At 43.0% G+C, this 21,492-nt stretch overlaps 1 protein-coding gene across 3 annotated transcripts in view; it reads right to left on the reverse strand.

Annotated features, from left to right (window-relative positions):
- PAK1 (p21 (RAC1) activated kinase 1) overlaps nucleotides 1-21,249 on the reverse strand; it is an 87,608-nt gene extending 66,359 nt beyond the window's left edge. The window contains exon 1 of one of the 3 annotated variants that reach the window (XM_073548633.1): nucleotides 21,227-21,249. The gene's annotated coding sequence lies outside the window, so the exon portion shown is untranslated. Of the gene's footprint in view, nucleotides 1-14,717; nucleotides 14,978-21,226 lie in introns of those variants that run through there. The other 2 variants (XM_073548631.1, XM_073548630.1) reach the window with 2 other exon arrangements.
- Between the last annotated feature and the right edge of the window lie 243 nt (nucleotides 21,250-21,492).

A 21,492-nucleotide genomic window follows, 5' to 3' on the forward strand; every position in this document is an offset into this window, starting at 1 on the left:
GGCGAGATAGGATATCCAGTGTGATGCTCACATTCTCCTCGCATGCACGAAAGGACGGCCCCTTTACTAAGAGGTCGTCTAAGTAACCACTATGCCCCAAGAATGTAGAACGGCCATGACGACCGCCATCACTTTCGTTAATATCCTGGGGGCCGTGGCCAACCCGAAAGGTAGGGCCACAAACTGAAAATGCCGGCCCTCGATTGCAAACCGAAGGAACCTTTGATGCGGGGGAAAAATAGGGATGTGCAGGTAGGCATCCTGGACATCGATCGAGGCCAAATAGTCTCCGTGCTCCATGGACGATATGACCGACCGGAGAGATTCCATGCGAAAACGCCTGACCCTGATGAACCTGTCCAGGAGCTTTAAGTCCAGAACCGGCCTTACTGTTCCGTCCTTCTTGGGGACTGCGAACAGATTGGAATAAAATCCTTGGGTCTTCTCGCACTCTGGTACAGGGACAATGACCCCGTTGCGCCGCAACACCTCGATGGCCCCTAGCAATGCCTCTGCCTGGGATTCCGTTTTGGGAAGCCGGGAAATAAAAAATCGTCTTGGTGGATCTTTGACAAACTCTATTTTGTACCCGGAACACACATTCTGCCACCCATGCGTCGCGCGCCACCGCGACCCAGACGCGGCAGAACCTGCGCAGACGTCCGCCTACTCTGCTGTCCTCGGATACTGGATGCCTCGCGTCATTTCGCTGAGGGCTTCTGGGACCTGGCCCCCCTTGTTCTGGGCGGGCGGCCCCGCATCCTACCCAGCGGGTTGGTTCTATACGTGACCTGATGCTCCTTGTCTTGGTTATAGCGAGCTGGGGTGGAGGTACTGGCTGCTGCCATCCACCCGGGGGTGCGAAATGCTCGAAAGCGCGCCTGAGGTTGACGAAAAAGCGGCCTAATCTTTTGCTGTGGAAGGAAGCTGCTTTTTCCCCCTGTAGCATCTGAAATGAGCTTGTCTAATTTCTCCCCAAATAGCCGATTACCCTGAAAAGGCAGGGAAGTCAAAGACTTCTTAGAAATAGAATCAGCCCGCCATAACCTTAACCACAAGGCTCTCCTAATGGCGATTGCATCTGCTGCTGCTACAGCCGCGCCATTAGCCGCATCCAAGGATGCATTAAATAGTCACCCGCCATCGCGATCTGACTTGCTATCTCCGCCACTTCCATCGGCAAATCTCTATCCTGTAGGACCTTGTTTAAAGAATCTGACCATGACATCATGGCTTTGGCTACCCATGTTGCCGAAAAAGGAAAGAGCGCTGATCCCGATGCTTCATACACCGAGCGAGCTAAGACTTCTATGAGTCGATCCGTGGGGTCCTTAATGGAAGAACCGGTAGGTACTGACAACAAGGACCTTGAAGCTAGGCGTGACACTGGGGGATCCACTACCGGAGATTCCGCCCATTTTTTACAAAGTTCCGATGCGAACGGATATCTCGTTTCCAGCGTTTTTTGTCCTGAAAAACGTTTGTCTGGACGTTCCCTATGCCGCTGCACTATATCCTCGAACTCAGGATGAGTGCTAAATACTCTATGTGGTCTCCTGGTCTTCTTAAAGGATACCTTATGACCTGCGGTTAGGGAGACATCATCGTCAATACCCAGAGTCTGATTGACTGCTTCAATAAGTCCAAAGACTCTCCCCAGTCATCACCTGAACTCTGCTCGCTCCCAGAAAATGGTGACGGTGAGCAAGATGCCGCACTCACGGATGCTGAGGCACCGGAGGGGCCAGGAGACGCAGTACGGGCTCTTTTCCTGTGCGTCTGCCTAGAGAGTGTGCGGCCCCTGCAGGCCGGAGGCTCTTGTGAGGTGGATGACCCCTCCCAAACAGGCGAGCCGTCATCTCTACCCCTATCCGGGGCCTGAAGGGTCTCAATCGCCTTCGTGAGCGAAACCATGGACCGAGAGAGTGATAACGCCCATTCTGGGGGATCCAGACCCCTGGGCTCTGTCGCAGGGGAGGACTCCTGGGCGCGTTCGGAGTCGCAGGCTTCACATAACTTAATAGTTTGCGCTCGTGGGAACATCACCCCACAGGAAACGCATGCAGCATAATGGAACGTGTGCGTTTTTCCTTTCCCAGACATACTGCTGGCGTCGGCCCACACACAAAAAATCCCTTAAAGGTTTAGGGGATGGGGGGGGTAGGCGGAGGGGGAGGAGGGTACTGTGTAGTGCCCTAGTGTGGCTCCGGGACGGGGTCGCACTTACCCGCTCCTGCGCGTCTCTCCCAGTGCTTCAGTTCGCGCCTCACTCCTGGTAGACTGCGATTCCTCTGTGATCGCGGCCTACCCTGCCTTGCCGCCAGGGCCTCAATTTAATCCGGCGCCCGTCCTGGAGATGGGGGGCGGTGCCGGAAATGACGTCACACGCAGGGCGGCGCTTCCACCCGCGGCCCAGGCCGAAGCCGCGGGCTAACTTTAGAAGCGGTCCGCCTGACCGCTACCCCGGCCACCCGCCTCCCCATGCCCGGCGCCGGAAATGACATGCGCCCAGTGCGGCGCTTCCGCCCGCGGCCCAGGCCGAAGCGTCCGCCCGCCTGGCACGCCGGCAGACCGCTACCTCGGCCATCCGGCTGCAGCTCCCCACAGTCTCCCGGACCGCGCCAATACCCGGAAGGAGGCGAACCAGGTTAGAGGAGCGGAGGGAAAGGTGGGTGGGGGGAGGGGGAGGGGAAAGTGTGCCTTTCCGAAAACGCTGCCCAGGGCCCTCCACTCGCTCCAGCACATACCTGAGGTACTCTGTTTAAGACGGTGCAGGCGAGGAGAGGGACTGTCTGCCGCCATGCAGCACCGCCGTCATGCGTTGGTGGAGTCACGGGGGCCGCACAGACTAGTCTTGTGCCTCTGTGCAAGCCCATGGTTTCAATACCTAGGGGTGGACAGGGCTAAGTCTGGCCTAATGTCCCACGTCGCGGGAGAGGAAACGTGGAGGGACACTCGCACGTGCTCGCCCGTTGCTGGTTTGGGGAAATCGGATCCTTTCAATAGGATGCGTTGCCCCTGTCTTATCTTCATAAAACAAAAAACAAAGAAAAAAATAGATGTCTGGGGAAAAGTCTCAGATATGTCCCTCGGTGCGGGAAAGGATACGCGGAGGCGATACTCAACGCGTGCTCGCCCGTTGTTGGTTTGGGGAGATCGGACCCTTTCTATAGGATCCGTCGCCCCTGTCTCATCTTCATGGTAAACTAGAAAAAAATAGTCTGGAGAGATCCAGACTGCGTGTGCCTCCATAAGACACTAAGCAAAAACTGGTTTCCGCCCGCTATCGGGGCGAGGGTGTATGCGGCGGAGGAGGAGCTAACTTGTTTTTTGTATGCCTAGTGTCAGCCTCCAGACGGCAGTAGCACACACCCACATTCTCTGTGTCCCCCAATGAGACGAAGGAGAAACGTTTGTGAAGTTAGGTACCCACTATCTATTGGACATAGTTCCTTCCTGTTGGCTGGTGGTCTTCCGCATTGAATCTTTTAACACCTGTTCCTGACCAGCCGAAATCACCGGCATCATGAGGCCTGCAAGAGCGTAGCGCCCCATAGATGAAGCCCACACACCCAGCCAGGACCCTTATCTTCAAGAAGTGTGTCGGGGCGTGAAAGACGAGTATCTCGCCGACGGCTACCTTGCATCATGTTACATGTACACTTTATAATTTACATATATTATAACCTCACTAAAAAGCTTCGGAAAGTGTCCGGGGTTGCGGAGTGGTGCTGGAAGAAAACACTCGCAAGAAGACGTCAAATCAGCAACTTTCACATTCAAATTGGCCCTCACCACTGCTAAACAGGTCTATTTCACAACCTTTGCATTTTCTTTACCCCACCACCTCAGTTATTCCACATTTTCAGCTCCCTCCTCCACTGCTCCCTCCTCTCTGTAGAAGACTTCGCCACACATTTCAAAAATAAGGTCGACCAAACAAGGCAAGTCTTCATTGCCCATCCACCACAACCCCTACCTATAACAGACCACTGCCCCTCCCCCATAACCTTCCTCCCCACCATCACTGAAGGAGAGCTCACTCATCTCCTCTCCAAATCACATCTCACCACTTGTGCACTTGACCCTATCCCACCTCCTCCTCCAACCTCATCATCACAATTATACCGGCACTAACCCATCTCTTCAACCTATCGCTAACCTCTGGTACCTTTCCTTCTGCTTTCAAACATGGCACGATCACTCCTTTCCTGAAGAAGCCATCCCTCAACCTCTACGTCCCATATCGATGCTCCAGTTCATCTCCAAACTCCTTGTGCAGCGCTGTCCATGCTGAACTTTCCTCCCACTGCTCAGCTAACTCATTCCTTGACAACCTACAGTCCAGCTTTCATCCCCACCACTTCACCAAAAATGTCCTATCCAAAATTACTAACAATTTACTGCCAAAGCCAACAGACAGTTCTCTGTACTCCTCCTTCGAGACCGGTCCTCTGCCTTCGACAAAGTCAATCACTCCATTCTACTCCAAATCATCTCTTCCCTTGGCATCAGAGACCTTGCCCTTTCCCTGGAACTCCTCATACCTCGCAAACTGCACACTTCGTATCTCCCACTCCATCTGCTTATCCCACCCTCCCTTTGTTGAAGTCCTTCAAGGCTCAGTCCTAGGATCCCTACTCTTCTCCATCTATACCTTTGGCCTAGGTCAACTTAAAAAGTCCAATGTCTTCCATTACCAACTATATGGGGAGTAGTCTCGGATCTCCCTCTCTGCTGACCAGAATCCCTGAGTGTCTATCAGCCATATCATATCCTCCTCTCGCTTTCTAAAGCTCAACGTGGACAAAACTGAAATCATCTTTCCTCCATCTTACCTAATCCCCTGCCTGATCTATCACAAAAAAATGACGTTTTCCCCCTGTACCTCAAGTCCACTGCCTTCGTAGTAATCCTCGACTCTGCCCTGTCGTTCAAACCGTTTATCCAAGCATTTACCACCTCCTGCCGCCTCCAACTTAAAAGCATTTCAAGAATCTGTTATTTCCTCAACCTTGAATCCACTAAACTATTAGTGCCCTCATCATCTCCTGCCTCGACTACTGCAATATCCTTCAATGCTAACACTTATGCATCTCTCGAGTCCGCCCTTAACTCTGCTGCACGACTAATCCACCTCTCTCCTGCTTTGCAAATCTCTTTATTGATTTCTAATTCCTCAATGTATCCGGTTCAGACTAACATCTGTCTCCTACATATAGTGGCATGTAAAAGTTTAGGCACCCCTGTTCAAAATTACTGTCATTGTGAACAGTTTAGCAAGTTGAAGATGAGATTATCTCTAAAAGGCCTAAAGTTAAAGATGACATTTTCCTCCATTCTTCCTTGGAGAATTCCTCCAGTTCTGTGAGATTCCTGGGCCGTCTTCCATCCTCTGCTATTTTGAGGTCTAGACACAGATTTTCAATGATGTTCAGATCAGGGGACTGTGAGGGTCATTGTAAAACCTTCAGCTTGCGCTTTTTCAGGTCGTCTATTGTGGATTGTGATGTGTGTTTAGGATTATTATCCTTTTGTAGAAGCCATCCTCTTAATCTTTTCACCTTCAGCTTTTTATAGATGGTGTTATGTTTGCATCAGGAATTGGTTGAAATGTCTTTGAATCCATTCTTCCCTCTACCGGTGAAATGTTCCCCGTGCCATTGGCTACAGCAAAACCCCAGAGCATGATTGATCCACCCCCAGTGGATAGTTACAGGACCACACCCACTTGCCAAAAAAAAAAAAAAAAAAAAGATTCATATACAGATATGAGAGGACCATCTCTCAGGAACGGAGCGGCGCAGGTACAAAAAACAAACGGCGTCGGATTCAGGGGAACGGCGGCATTTACACTGGGTTTACACACAGATATCAGCCGCATGTAAATTAACAAATCAGCAACTCGTCAATTCTTTTTTGCAGGATTCCGCACAGGGTGAAATCTGCTTTGTTTCTGTAACACCTGCGGATTTTGCCGCAGATTTACGTCCACCATATAGCCGGTGTAGTAGTTCTGCCTGGAGCGCTCTTTTAACCCCTTCACTCCATTTAATGGACAGGTCGCTGTGACTAAAGCTCACACCAGGCTGTGCCCGGGCGCCACACAATATTCGGGACAAGTCTAATAACCCAGGCCTGGGATGATTTACAGCTTATAAAACATTTAGCACTAAATGCCCGTACAGATGAAGGGCCCCCGGGGACCCCAGAAGGACTCGTCGCCTGCAGGTCTGCGTATTGTGCTGCTGCCCAAGAGACACCAGATGGCACATGGAGGGTGGGGGGAGAAGCCACAGAAGACACCAATTTGCATCTAAAAAGGTGACCAAGCGGCAGAGAAATCACCTGCTCCCTAATCCCAGAGGACAGAGCATCGGCTGTCTGCAGAGCATTGCACCCCCAGAACATTGGCAGCCTGCGCAGAGCATTACTCCACCAGAGCATCGTCAGCCTGCAGAGCTTTACTCCATCAGGCCATCGGCAGCCTGCACAGAGCATTACACCCCCAGAGCATTGGCAGCCTGCGCAGAGCATTACACCCCCAGAGCATTGGCAGCCTGCGCAGAGCATTACACCCCCAGAGCATTGGCAGCCTGCGCAGAGCATTACACCCCCAGAGCATTGGCAGCCTGCGCAGAGCATTACACCCCCAGAGCATTGGCAGCCTGCGCAGAGCATTACACCACCAGAGCATTGGCAGCCTGCGCAGAGCATTACACCACCAGAGCATTGGCAGCCTGCAGAGCATTACACCACCAGAGCATTGGCAGCCTGCAGAGCATTACACCACCAGAGCATTGGCAGCCTGCAGAGCATTACACCACCAGAGCATTGGCAGCCTGCAGAGCATTACACCACCAGAGCATTGGCAGCCTGCGCAGAGCATTACTCCACCAGAGCATTGGCAGCCTGCGCAGAGCATTACTCCACCAGAGCATTGGCAGCCTGCGCAGAGCATTACTCCACCAGAGCATTGGCAGCCTGCGCAGAGCATTACTCCAGAGCATCGGCAGTCTGCAGTGCATTACACCACCACAGCATCGGCAGCCTGCGCAGAGCATTACTCCACCAGATATGGCGGCTTCCATTCACTGACAAAAGGCAGAAAAATTGGAAAAATAAAAGTTGCAGACCATATATATGTATTATATACTAATGTATAGAAACCTCCTATATGGGGGAAACTGAAATCTGTCAGATAGGCAATTTAGTGTTGTCTGATAGCAGCCATCACGGGCCAACCGCTGCAATTACTGAAAGTCCAGGAAAGTCCCAGTTCTTCCACCTGATGTCCAGATGAGACAAAGTGCAGATTTACATGTAGATGATGCAGAGCATTCGGCAAAGTGCAAGACATGTGGTTTTCCTACAAAAAAAACAGGTAAAAAAAATTCCAAAACAGATCAGTTGCAAATTCAGCTCTGCTACACATCAGCGGCTCCTCGTATGACGAGCATAGTAGGATTACCGGCCCTGTAAGACATAAGCGTGTAGAAGCTAATGGAAGTAATAGGATATGTGGGCTTAGCCGTAGTCACGTGTAACAATGCAAGTTATATACTGTGTAAGGAGAGGCGCAAATTACAAACTCAGCTCTGCAACATAGCTATAATAAATCAAAACATGTGGTCCCTGCACTGATTATAAGGGGGGGGGGGACAACTATGTCCCAGCCATATCCATATGATGTCACAGGACAGCCATACAGATGAGACATACATGAAACTAGAAGTCAAACTTTACATTTATTTAATATTGGGAAAAATCTATTATTTAAATATTTGCATTTTTAATCATTTCCCTGTTCCAGCACATTGGAATATTTTACACAGCAGACATGGTGGCCTCCAGCAGGCCCTCGGCTGCCGCGACAGCTCCACTGCTGCCCTATTTCCAACCTCCTGAATTCCACTGTCACAAAGTAAGTGTGAACAGGTTTCCATTAACTGACAGCAAACAGAGGCCAGAAGCTGAGAAAACAACATTTTGCTTTGTCTTGTCACCTGGGATATAAGTAGGCGACAGGTCGGCGTTTGATAGGAACAAACAAGAGTGCAGGTCGCAGGTGATCGATAGTCAGGAGGAGCGTCACACGTGAGCGACAAGTACGCCACTTCCCGGCTGTCCGTTCACAGTTAGAGGGCGCCATAAATGTCACGTTTGATGTACAAAGAAAATATACGTATATCGGGGGTCCCACCAGATTTTGATCAAAAGGCGAAAATTGGAGCATAGCCCATAGCAACCAGATTCCATATAAAATAAGCAGCATTCCGTTTGGTTGCCACGGGCAACGGCTCCATCTTTACTGGTCTTAATGCGGAAAACTGGACCATGTTGCCCATAGCAACCAGCAAGTACAGGGGTTATTCATTCAGAACATGGCCGTCACAGAAAAACATTTTGTTCCCCCTCACAACAAGCCGTCGCGCTAAATATATCAGCTGCTGAGCTGATTATAGAAAAGGTGTCGGAGCCGGCGTCAAACAGCAACCTCCAGGTATCTACATGCCAGCGCACAGGAATAAGCCTACCTTACAGCGTCCCTCCCATCAGAGATACTGCTCATAAGAGCGGCCGTCGTCCTACTGCACCCCAATATGGACTGACAGGGATACTAGGGTTTTGTTTGCGGAAATGTTTAGAAACCAGGAAGATTTAGGCTATGTGCACACGTAGGAAAAGTGGTGCAGAATTTTCTGCACAAAAACTGCATCTCCTGGCAGAATCCGCAACTGCGGTTTTGCCGCTGTTTTTATGCAGATTTTGTGCGGATTTGCCGCGGAATTGATGCAGATTTTCAGCAGTTTTTGCCACTGCGCATTTCTATCATGGAGGGGTCCAGAAACGCTGCAGATCCGCACAAAAGAAGTGACATGCACTTCTTTTAAATCTGCAGCAATTCCGCACTGATTTTTCTGCACCATCTTCGCAGCTTTTTTTTTTTTTTCCATTGATTTACATTGTACTGTAAATCACAGGGCGGATCTGCAGCGTTTCTGTGCGGAAAAATCCACTGCGGATCCGCAGCAAATCTGCATCGTGTGCACATAGCCTTAAGTTCTCTCCACAGGTGATCAATGGGATTTACCGTAGATCTGGACTCATTGCTGTCACTCCAGAATTCTCCAGCGCTTTTGTTTCCATCCATTTCTGGGGGCTTTGTGAAGTATGTTTGGGGTCATTGTCCTGCTGGAAGACCCATGACCTAGGATGTAAACCCACCATTCTACTGAGCACTACATTGCCACCCAAAATCCTCTGGTAATGATGCCTTGCACACAGTCAAGCACCCAGTGCCAGAGGGAGCAAAACAACCCCAAACATATTTCAACCTCCACCATATTTGACTGTAGGTACTTTGTTCTTTTCTTTATAGGCCTCATTATTCCATTTTCAATAAACCATAGAATGATGTGCTTTACCAAAAAGCTCTATCTTGGTCTCCTCTGTACACAAGACGCTTTCCCAGAAGAAATTTGCCTTGCGTACATTTTGGCAAACTGCAAACTAGCTTTTTTTTTTTTAGGTCTAGGTGTCAATAGTGGGGTCCTCCTGAATCTCCTGCCCTAGCGTTTCATTTCATTCACATGTGGATGGATAATTTGCACTGATGCACTCCGAGCCTGCAGGACAGCTTGAATTTCTTTGAAGTTTGAGTGGGGCTGCTTATCCACCATCCGGACTATTGCAAACTTTTATCAATATTTCTCTGCCGTCAGCGTCCAAGGAGTTTAGGTACAGTGCCATGGGTTGTAAGCTTCTTGATTATGTTGCGCACCGTGATCAAAGGAACATCGAGATCTCTGGAGATGGACTTGCAACTTTGAGATGGTTGTTATTTTTCAACGATTTTGGTTCTCAAGTCCTCAGACAGTACTCTTTTCTTTCTGTTCTTCATGCTTAGTGTGGCACAAACAGACACGCAATGCAAAGATTGAGTCAACGTCTCCCCTTTTTATCTGGTTTCAGGTGTGATTTTCATATTTCTCACACCTGTTACTTGCCACAGGTGAGTTTGTACGAGCATCACATGTTTGAAACAAAGTTGTTCACCCACAATTTTGGAAAGTAGCCAACAATTTTGTCCGCCCTATTTTTGGACTTTTATGTAAAGTTTTGTCCAATTTTCCTTTTTTTATTTTTTTGTGTGTGGCTTCAAAACACACCAAGGAAATCAACAAAAACACGGGTAATGGCAATAATTTTCTGGGAGAAATATGTTATTTTCTTGAACAATTTCAAGGTTGCCAACACTTTTGGCCATGACACTACATACCATAATGCTTTCCATATTGAAAAAGCATGTGAGCCTTTTAAGGATCATGTCTGCAGAATCCCTTTAAAGGCTCACACTTATCAAGAGCAGAGTTCTGGTGAAGGAAAGCACAGGGTGATAACCACTTAGGGTGAAGCGTGGCCATTTTTTATGGTCTTGGGGACTTAAGTGGCCTTGAAAGCTCTCAGTCTGCCATTACTCCGCTAATAAACAGGTCATTTTTACTCCACTGCCTGAACAGTTTCCTCATTTACGTCATTAATTATTGATCGACTCGTTTAGGATTAGAAAAGCCAGAAAAAGCACATCAGGGAAATAACCATTATGACTCGCTGGGGGTGAAGTTAACACCCAGAATTGGGTTATATGAAAACTTTCCACTGTTGGCCTTCTATGACCTCACATAATGCACTATTACTGGCTGCATAATGAGTTCAAAAAGAATCTGTCAGTGAGCTTCTTCTGACGGCCAAAGGGGAAAGTTCATAACTCTTATCTGTCCATTTCCGACCTGCCTCTAGCGGATTTATAACCAAAGACCACATCAACATCGAATGTGCGGGGAAACAAAGAGCCTGTAAAAGCCAATCAATACAACATTTTTAATTGCTTTTACCCCAAATACAAGCATTGATGAAAAAAATAAATAAAAAAAAAATGCCACAGAAGTGGACGGCTCCTCTCAGAAAGCATAATAGGTTTAACTGGCACCGGATCAATGCTCCATGCTCATAAAGCAGAAATTCTGGGAAAAAAAAATTAAGTTTTCCATATTATAGATCCCAGACTCCTGTGTTTATTAGTTACATTATGTCAAATATATATATATATATTTTATGTCATTATATAGCGCATGGAGACTTGTTTTCTTCTGATACAGAGCCCGAAATCCTCTGCAGAGATAAAGGTGAAGGATAAAACGTCTGCCTGTCTGTGCCTGCCTCAATACAGAGTAGATATATCTAGAGATAGAAATAGAGATATATCTATAGATAGATATCTAGATAGATATAGATGTATAAGAAATAATGAGCTGCAAAGATTTATTAAGAAAAGGAGAAGCTGGACTTTGGACCTGCAAACAATATAATGATAAAAATGATCACAGAGATTCCCTTAAAGGGACGGATTGTGTTGGCGGCTCCACGTTGTGTAATAGTTATCAGTCAATGGTCTGGTATATCAGTGCAGGATCAATGGAGGTGAGAACTTCGCTCAGACGACTGCTCTGTTTAATAACTAGAAATCTGACGTCAGCGGGACGGGAAGCGATCACTTATCAATACAGAGAATGGGGAAGACAGGTGGCCGCCAGGTAAGCGATCAGTCATATGTCTGGGGGTGATAGGTGGCGGTATAAGGAAGGTCAGTGCTTCAGGCCACAAGTACAGGAAAGCTTGCAGCAGAGGGGTCATGAGGTTCCTCTTTTCCATAACATCCTGGGGGTAAATATCTCCAAGCAGTTTGCATATATGGTTAAAGGGATGGTCTATAAATTGGAAAGCCCCTTGAATACCGCACACGTACACACAGATGCTGTTTCAATCAACAGGACCCTAGGCAAAGTTTAAAATGGGGCCCCGAATGCTGACATATTGCACATCACACAGAAGCATTTCGGTTGTAGTTACATGCGCTGAGTTCAGGCCGCTAAATGAGTGTGAGCGACAATATTGACGTTCTACAACACTTGTTTATCGGCCTCTTTCCACCGTCTGAGAAAGAATGATGGGGACAGAGCACGAAAGATATATATCTTTGTACCGTGATTGTACAGAACAATCACTAATGGATCAATCTGTTCCCATACAGTATCATGTTATCAGCAGCACATCTACAGTTTACACCCCATAGTCCTCCAAATAGTATAATACACTCCTCATAGTGCTCCATATAGTATAATACACTCCTCATAGTGCTCCATATAGTATAATGCACTCCTCATAGTGCTCCATATAGTATAATGCACTCCTCATAGTGCTCCATATAGTATAATACACTCCTCATAGTCCTCCATATAGTATAATACACTCCTCATAGTCCTCCAAATAGTATAATACACTCCTCATAGTGCTCCATATAGTATAATGCACTCCTCATAGTGCTCCATATAGTATAATGCACTCCTCATAGTGCTCCATATAGTATAATGCACTCCTCATAGTGCTCCATATAGTATAATACACTCCTCATAGTGCTCCATATAGTATAATACACTCCTCATAGTGCTCCATATAGTATAATGCACTCCTCATAGTGCTCCATATAGTATAATACACTCCTCATAGTGCTCCATATAGTATAATACACTCCTCATAGTGCTCCATATAGTATAATACACTCCTCATAGTGCTCCATATAGTATAATGCACCCCTCATAGTGCTCCATATAGTATAATACACTCCTCATAGTGCTCCATATAGTATAATGCACTCCTCATAGTGCTCCATATAGTATAATACACTCCTCATAGTGCTCCATATAGTATAATACACTCCTCATAGTCCTCCATATAGTATAATACACTCCTCATAGTGCTCCATATAGTATAATACACTCCTCATAGTGCTCCATATAGTATAATGCACTCCTCATAGTGCTCCATATAGTATAATGCACTCCTCATAGTGCTCCATATAGTATAATACACTCCTCATAGTCCTCCATATAGTATAATACACTCCTCATAGTCCTCCAAATAGTATAATACACTCCTCATAGTGCTCCATATAGTATAATGCACTCCTCATAGTGCTCCATATAGTATAATGCACTCCTCATAGTGCTCCATATAGTATAATGCACTCCTCATAGTGCTCCATATAGTATAATACACTCCTCATAGTGCTCCATATAGTATAATACACTCCTCATAGTGCTCCATATAGTATAATGCACTCCTCATAGTGCTCCATATAGTATAATACACTCCTCATAGTGCTCCATATAGTATAATACACTCCTCATAGTGCTCCATATAGTATAATACACTCCTCATAGTGCTCCATATAGTATAATACACTCCTCATAGTGCTCCATATAGTATAATGCACCCCTCATAGTGCTCCATATAGTATAATACACTCCTCATAGTGCTCCATATAGTATAATGCACTCCTCATAGTGCTCCATATAGTATAATACACTCCTCATAGTGCTCCATATAGTATAATACACTCCTCATAGTCCTCCATATAGTATAATACACTCCTCATAGTGCTCCATATAGTATAATACACTCCTCATAGTGCTCCATATAGTATAATACACTCCTCATAGTGCTCCATATAGTATAATACACTCCTCATAGTGCTCCATATAGTATAATACACTCCTCATAGTGCTCCATATAGTATAATACACTCCTCATAGTGCTCCATATAGTATAATACACTCCTCATAGTGCTCCATATAGTATAATACACTCCTCATAGTGCTCCATATAGTATAATGCACCGTCATAGTCATCCATGTAGTACAATTCACTTCCCATAGCATAATGCACCCCATAGTTCTTCATATAATGTATTTCCCATAGTCCTCGATACTGTATAATGCAGGCCACATATAGTATAATGCAGCCACCCCACAGAGTAATGCAGCCCCACCATAGAATATAATGTAACCCCCCACAGAATATAATGCAGCCCCCCCTCTTACAGTATAATGCAGCCACCCCACAGAATATAATGCAGCCCCCCATGATGTCGGCTCCAGGTCTCCCAGCGATCGTCGGAGGTTGATGTGTCGTGACCGCTGCAGCTAATCAGCAGCCGTAGCCTTTACTATTTTATTAGAGCCAGGCTTGGCTTCGCCCTCAAGGGAGCAGGCGATTCTCCGATGGCCCCGCCGCCCTATACAGACAGACGCCACATCATTCATGTAACAAACAGAAGAACGCTGCATCTATGAACGGGGGCAACACGATAAACGCGTGTAGCGGGGCCAATGTTCCTGGGGGGCACTTGGGACCCCAGGACGACACCGGTCAGAGCGGCCGACCATTCTGACGGAATATTGATGATCAGCAGCCGATGATTGGCTGCAGTGGTCACATGACATAATAAAGTCATCAGAATACCAGAATCACTGGGACAGCGCCAATGTCTGAAGTGAGGCACTAACTCCGGGTAAACCCCGGCCAGGGGTGTGAGGAATGGCTGTATATACAGTATAGGCGGCTCATCCATACAGCATGTCCACTATGCGGTATACACAGCAAGCGGTATATGGAGCCTGTACACCGTATATAGAGAACAGGAAGGAAACCATCATTGCTCCATAAACCACCAGTGACCATATACAGCCGCCTCCCCACAGCCCGTATACAGGGCCACCACTCGCTGCAGAACCCTGCACTGTCCCCGGATACAGCGCTCCAGCCGGAGCTCCCAGAGACACAACGTAACAGCTCTGGAGGTCACGTGACTTCACCTGTCCAGGTGTCCGGCTCCTCCGCCCCGGAGTACCGCTCTAATCCCGACACACAGCCCCGGGAACAGCGCCGTCCACACCGACTGTCTCCATACAGCGCCGCCGCCGGTCCGCACCGCTCACCCTGACTGCTCACTGTCCACAGCCGCTCCACACCCACCGCGCGCGGCAGCCAATCCGCAGCCTCTTCACCGCCACATACAAGGGATCACTCCGCCTACCGAACCAGCAACCCACAGAGCAAAGCTCCACAGTGGAAATCCACGGAGGCTTTATCACTCACTAACGGTAGCACCACTGTGATCAACATCAACCAGATACCTGGCCACACATGGTATACTAAATGGTAATAATACAGCTAATGTAAGGTAACTACTATAATACTGCCCCCTGTGTACAAGAATATAACTACTATAATACTGCCCCTATGTACAAGAATATAACTACTATAATACTGCCCCTATGTACAAGAATATAACTACTATAATACTGCTCCTATGTACAAGAATATAACTACTATAATACTGCCCCTATGTACAAGAATATAACTACTATAATACTGCTCCTATGTACAAGAATATAACTACTATAATACTGCTCCTATGTACAAGAATATAACTACTATAATACTGCCCCTATGTACAAGAATATAACTACTATAATACTGCCCCTATGTACAAGAATATAACTACTATAATACTGCTCCTATGTACAAGAATATAACTACTATAATACTGCCCCTATGTACAAGAATATAACTACTATAATACTGCTCCTATGTACAAGAATATAACTACTATAATACTGCTCCTATGTACAAGAATATAACTACTATAATACTGCCCCTATGTACAAGAATATAACTACTATAATACTGCTCCTATGTGCAAGAATATAACTACTATAATACTGCTCCTATGTACAAGAATATAACTACTATAATACTGCTCCTATGTACAAGAATATAACTACTATAATACTGCCCCTATGTACAAGAATATAACTACTATAATACTGCTCCTATGTACAAGAATATAACTACTATAATACTGCTCCTATGTACAAGAATATAACTACTATAATACTGCCCCTATGTACAAGAATATAACTACTATAATACTGCTCCTATGTACAAGAATATAACTACTATAATACTGCCCCTATGTACAAGAATATAACTACTATAATACTGCTCCTATGTACAAGAATATAACTACTATAATACTGCCCCTATGTACAAGAATATAACTACTATAATACTGCTCCTATGTACAAGAATATAACTACTATAATACTGCTCCTATGTACAAGAATATAACTACTATAATACTGCCCCTATGTACAAGAATATAACTACTATAATACTGCTCCTATGTACAAGAATATAACTACTATAATACTGCCCCTATGTACAAGAATATAACTACTATAATACTGCTCCTATGTACAAGAATATAACTACTATAATACTGCCCCTATGTACAAGAATATAACTACTATAATACTGCTCCTATGTACAAGAATATAACTACTATAATACTGCTCCTATGTACAAGAATATAACTACTATAATACTGCCCCCTGTGTACAAGAATATAACTACTATAATACTGCCCCTATGTACAAGAATATAACTACTATAATACTGCCCCTATGTACAAGAATATAACTACTATAACACTGAACCCTATGTACAAGAATATAACTACTATAATACTGCTCCTATGTACAAGAATATAACTACTATAATACTGCTCCTATGTACAAGAATATAACTACTATAATACTGCCCCTATGTACAAGAATATAACTACTATAATACTGCTCCTATGTACAAGAATATAACTACTATAATACTGCCCCTATGTACAAGAATATAACTACTATAATACTGCTCCTATGTACAAGAATATAACTACTATAATACTGCTCCTATGTACAAGAATATAACTACTATAATACTGCTCCTATGTACAAGAATATAACTACTATAATACTGCCCCTATGTACAAGAATATAACTACTATAATACTGAACCCTATGTACAAGAATATAACTACTATAATACTGCCCCTATGTACAAGAATATAACTACTATAATACTGCTCCTATGTACAAGAATATAACTACTATAATACTGCCCCTATGTACAAGAATATAACTACTATAATACTGCTCCTATGTACAAGAATATAACTACTATAATACTGCTCCCCATGTACAAGAATATAACTACTATAATACTGCTCCCCATGTACAAGAATATAACTACTATAATACTGGCCCCTATGTACAAGAATATAACTACTATAATACTGCTCCCCATGTACAAGAATATAACTACTATAATACTGTCCCCTATGTACAAGAATATAACTACTATAATACTGCTCCTATGTACAAGAATATAACTACTATAATACTGCTCCTATGTACAAGAATATAACTACTATAATACTGCCCCTATGTACAAGAATATAACTACTATAATACTGCTCCTATGTACAAGAATATAACTACTATAATACTGCTCCTATGTACAAGAATATAACTACTATAATACTGCCCCTATGTACAAGAATATAACTACTATAATACTGCTCCTATGTACAAGAATATAACTACTATAATACTGCCCCTATGTACAAGAATATAACTACTATAATACTGCCCCCTATGTACAAGAATATAACTACTATAATACTGCTCCCCATGTACAAGAATATAACTGCTATAATACTGCCCCCTATGTACAAGAATATAACTACTATAATACTGCCCTTATGTACAAGAATATAACTACTATAATACTGCCCCCTATGTACAAGAATATAACTACTATAATACTGCCCCTATGTACAAGAATATAACTACTATAATACTGCCCCTATGTACAAGAATATAACTACTATAATACTGCCCCCTATGTACAAGAATATAACTACTATAATACTGCCCCCTATGTACAAGAATATAACTACTATAATACTGTCCCTATATACAAGAATATAACTACTATAATACTGCCCCTATGTACAAGAATATAACTACTATAATACTGCCCCTATGTACAAGAATATAACTACTATAATACTGCCCCTATGTACAAGAATATAACTACTATAATACTGCCCCCTATGTACAAGAATATAACTACCATAATACTGTCCCTATATACAAGAATATAACTACTATAATACTGCCCCTATGTACAAGAATATAACTACTATAATACTGCTCCTATGTACAAGAATATAACTACTATAATACTGCCCCCTATGTACAATAATATAACTACTATAATACTGCCCCTATGTACAAGAATATAACTACTATAATACTGCTCCTATGTACAAGAATATAACTACTATAATACTGCCCCTATGTACAAGAATATAACTACTATAATACTGCTCCTATGTACAAGAATATAACTACTATAATACTGCTCCTATGTACAAGAATATAACTACTATAATACTGCTCCTATGTACAAGAATATAACTACTATAATACTGCTCCTATGTACAAGAATATAACTTCTATAATACTGCTCCTATGTACAAGAATATAACTACTATAATACTGCTCCTATGTACAAGAATATAACTACTATAATACTGCCCCTATGTACAAGAATATAACTACTATAATACTGCTCCTATGTACAAGAATATAACTACTATAATACTGCCCCTATGTACAAGAATATAACTACTATAATACTGCCCCTATGTACAAGAATATAACTACTATAATACTGCCCCTATATACAAGAATATAACTACTATAATACTGCCCCTATGTACAAGAATATAACTACTATAATACTGCTCCTATGTACAAGAATATAACTACTATAATACTGCCCCTATGTACAAGAATATAACTACTATAATACTGCCCCTATGTACAAGAATATAACTACTATAATACTGCTCCTAAGCACAAGAATATAACTACTATAATACTGCCCCTATGTACAAGAATATAGCTACTATAATACTGTCCCTATGTACAATATAACTACTATAATACTGCTCCTCTATACAAGAATATAACTACTATAATACTGCTCCTATGTACAAGAATATAACTACTATAATACTGCCCCTATGTACAAGAATATAACTACTATAATACTGCTCCTATGTACAAGAATATAACTACTATAATACTGCCCCTATGTACAAGAATATAACTACTATAATACTGCCCCCTATGTACAAGAATATAACTACTATAATACTGCTCCCCATGTACAAGAATATAACTGCTATAATACTGCCCCCTATGTACAAGAATATAACTACTATAATACTGCCCTTATGTACAAGAATATAACTACTATAATACTGCCCCCTATGTACAAGAATATAACTACTATAATACTGCCCCTATGTACAAGAATATAACTACTATAATACTGCCCCTATGTACAAGAATATAACTACTATAATACTGCCCCCTATGTACAAGAATATAACTACTATAATACTGCCCCCTATGTACAAGAATATAACTACTATAATACTGTCCCTATATACAAGAATATAACTACTATAATACTGCCCCTATGTACAAGAATATAACTACTATAATACTGCCCCTATGTACAAGAATATAACTACTATAATACTGCCCCTATGTACAAGAATATAACTACTATAATACTGCCCCCTATGTACAAGAATATAACTACCATAATACTGTCCCTATATACAAGAATATAACTACTATAATACTGCCCCTATGTACAAGAATATAACTACTATAATACTGCTCCTATGTACAAGAATATAACTACTATAATACTGCCCCCTATGTACAATAATATAACTACTATAATACTGCCCCTATGTACAAGAATATAACTACTATAATACTGCTCCTATGTACAAGAATATAACTACTATAATACTGCCCCTATGTACAAGAATATAACTACTATAATACTGCTCCTATGTACAAGAATATAACTACTATAATACTGCTCCTATGTACAAGAATATAACTACTATAATACTGCTCCTATGTACAAGAATATAACTACTATAATACTGCTCCTATGTACAAGAATATAACTTCTATAATACTGCTCCTATGTACAAGAATATAACTACTATAATACTGCTCCTATGTACAAGAATATAACTACTATAATACTGCCCCTATGTACAAGAATATAACTACTATAATACTGCTCCTATGTACAAGAATATAACTACTATAATACTGCCCCTATGTACAAGAATATAACTACTATAATACTGCCCCTATGTACAAGAATATAACTACTATAATACTGCCCCTATATACAAGAATATAACTACTATAATACTGCCCCTATGTACAAGAATATAACTACTATAATACTGCTCCTATGTACAAGAATATAACTACTATAATACTGCCCCTATGTACAAGAATATAACTACTATAATACTGCCCCTATGTACAAGAATATAACTACTATAATACTGCTCCTAAGCACAAGAATATAACTACTATAATACTGCCCCTATGTACAAGAATATAGCTACTATAATACTGTCCCTATGTACAATATAACTACTATAATACTGCTCCTCTATACAAGAATATAACTACTATAATACTGCTCCTATGTACAAGAATATAACTACTATAATACTGCCCCTATGTACAAGAATATAACTACTATAATACTGCTCCTATGTACAAGAATATAACTACTATAATACTGGCCCCTATGTACAAGAATATAACTACTATAATACTGCTCCCCATGTACAAGAATATAACTACTATAATACTGTCCCCTATGTACAAGAATATAACTACTATAATACTGCTCCTATGTACAAGAATATAACTACTATAATACTGTCCCCTATGTACAAGAATATAACTACTATAATACTGCTCCTATGTACAAGAATATAACTACTATAATACTGCTCCTCTATACAAGAATATAACTACTATAATACTGCCCCTATGTACAAGAATATAACTACTATAATACTGCTCCTATGTACAAGAATATAACTACTATAATACTGCTCCTCTATACAAGAATATAACTACTATAATACTGCTCCTATGTACAAGAATATATCTACTATAATATTGCCTCCTATATACAAGAATATAACTACTATAATACTGCCCCTATGTACAAGAATATAGCTACTATAATACTGCTCCTCTATACAAGAATATAACTACTATAATACTGCTCCTATGTACAAGAATATAACTACTATAATACTGCTCCTATGTACAAGAATATATCTACTATAATATTGCCTCCTATATACAAGAATATAACTACTATAATACTGCCTCCTAGCTGTGAGGTTGTGTGTCAGTGGTTCTCCTCATGTCTGGAGCAAGCCCAGGGAGGGGCCACCCTGAGCGGGGAAGCACCCCAAGCAAGGCCCTGGCTTCCAGGCCTACACTGGGAGGAAACTCCCAACCTTCTCATGTGGATGGAAATCCCAGAGTTGCCTCTGGGGAGAATAAACCTCAGAATGGAAGTCCCAACAGCATGGAGAAAGATCCTGTGTTGAAGCTCAGTACGGGAAAGAAACAGGAGAAAGCTTTGTCTGTGTGCAAGGATGTTTCTGTTAAATAGTCGGCCAGTCAAGGCAAACAGTGTCCAGAGCCTGGAAGGAAATCCCAGAAGGCATCTTCTGCTGAGACCCTGAGTGCTGGAGGGCAGGTGGCTGCAGAGTCCATCACCAGCTTCAGGTGTGCAGCTCACTCCAGGCAGACAGAGACGGACATCTCT

The sequence above is a fragment of the Dendrobates tinctorius genome, unplaced genomic scaffold (assembly GCF_039654945.1).
Source record: "Dendrobates tinctorius isolate UK_male_01 unplaced genomic scaffold, ASM3965494v1 ptg000157l, whole genome shotgun sequence".
In the NCBI taxonomy this organism is placed as follows: Eukaryota; Metazoa; Chordata; class Amphibia; order Anura; family Dendrobatidae; genus Dendrobates; species Dendrobates tinctorius.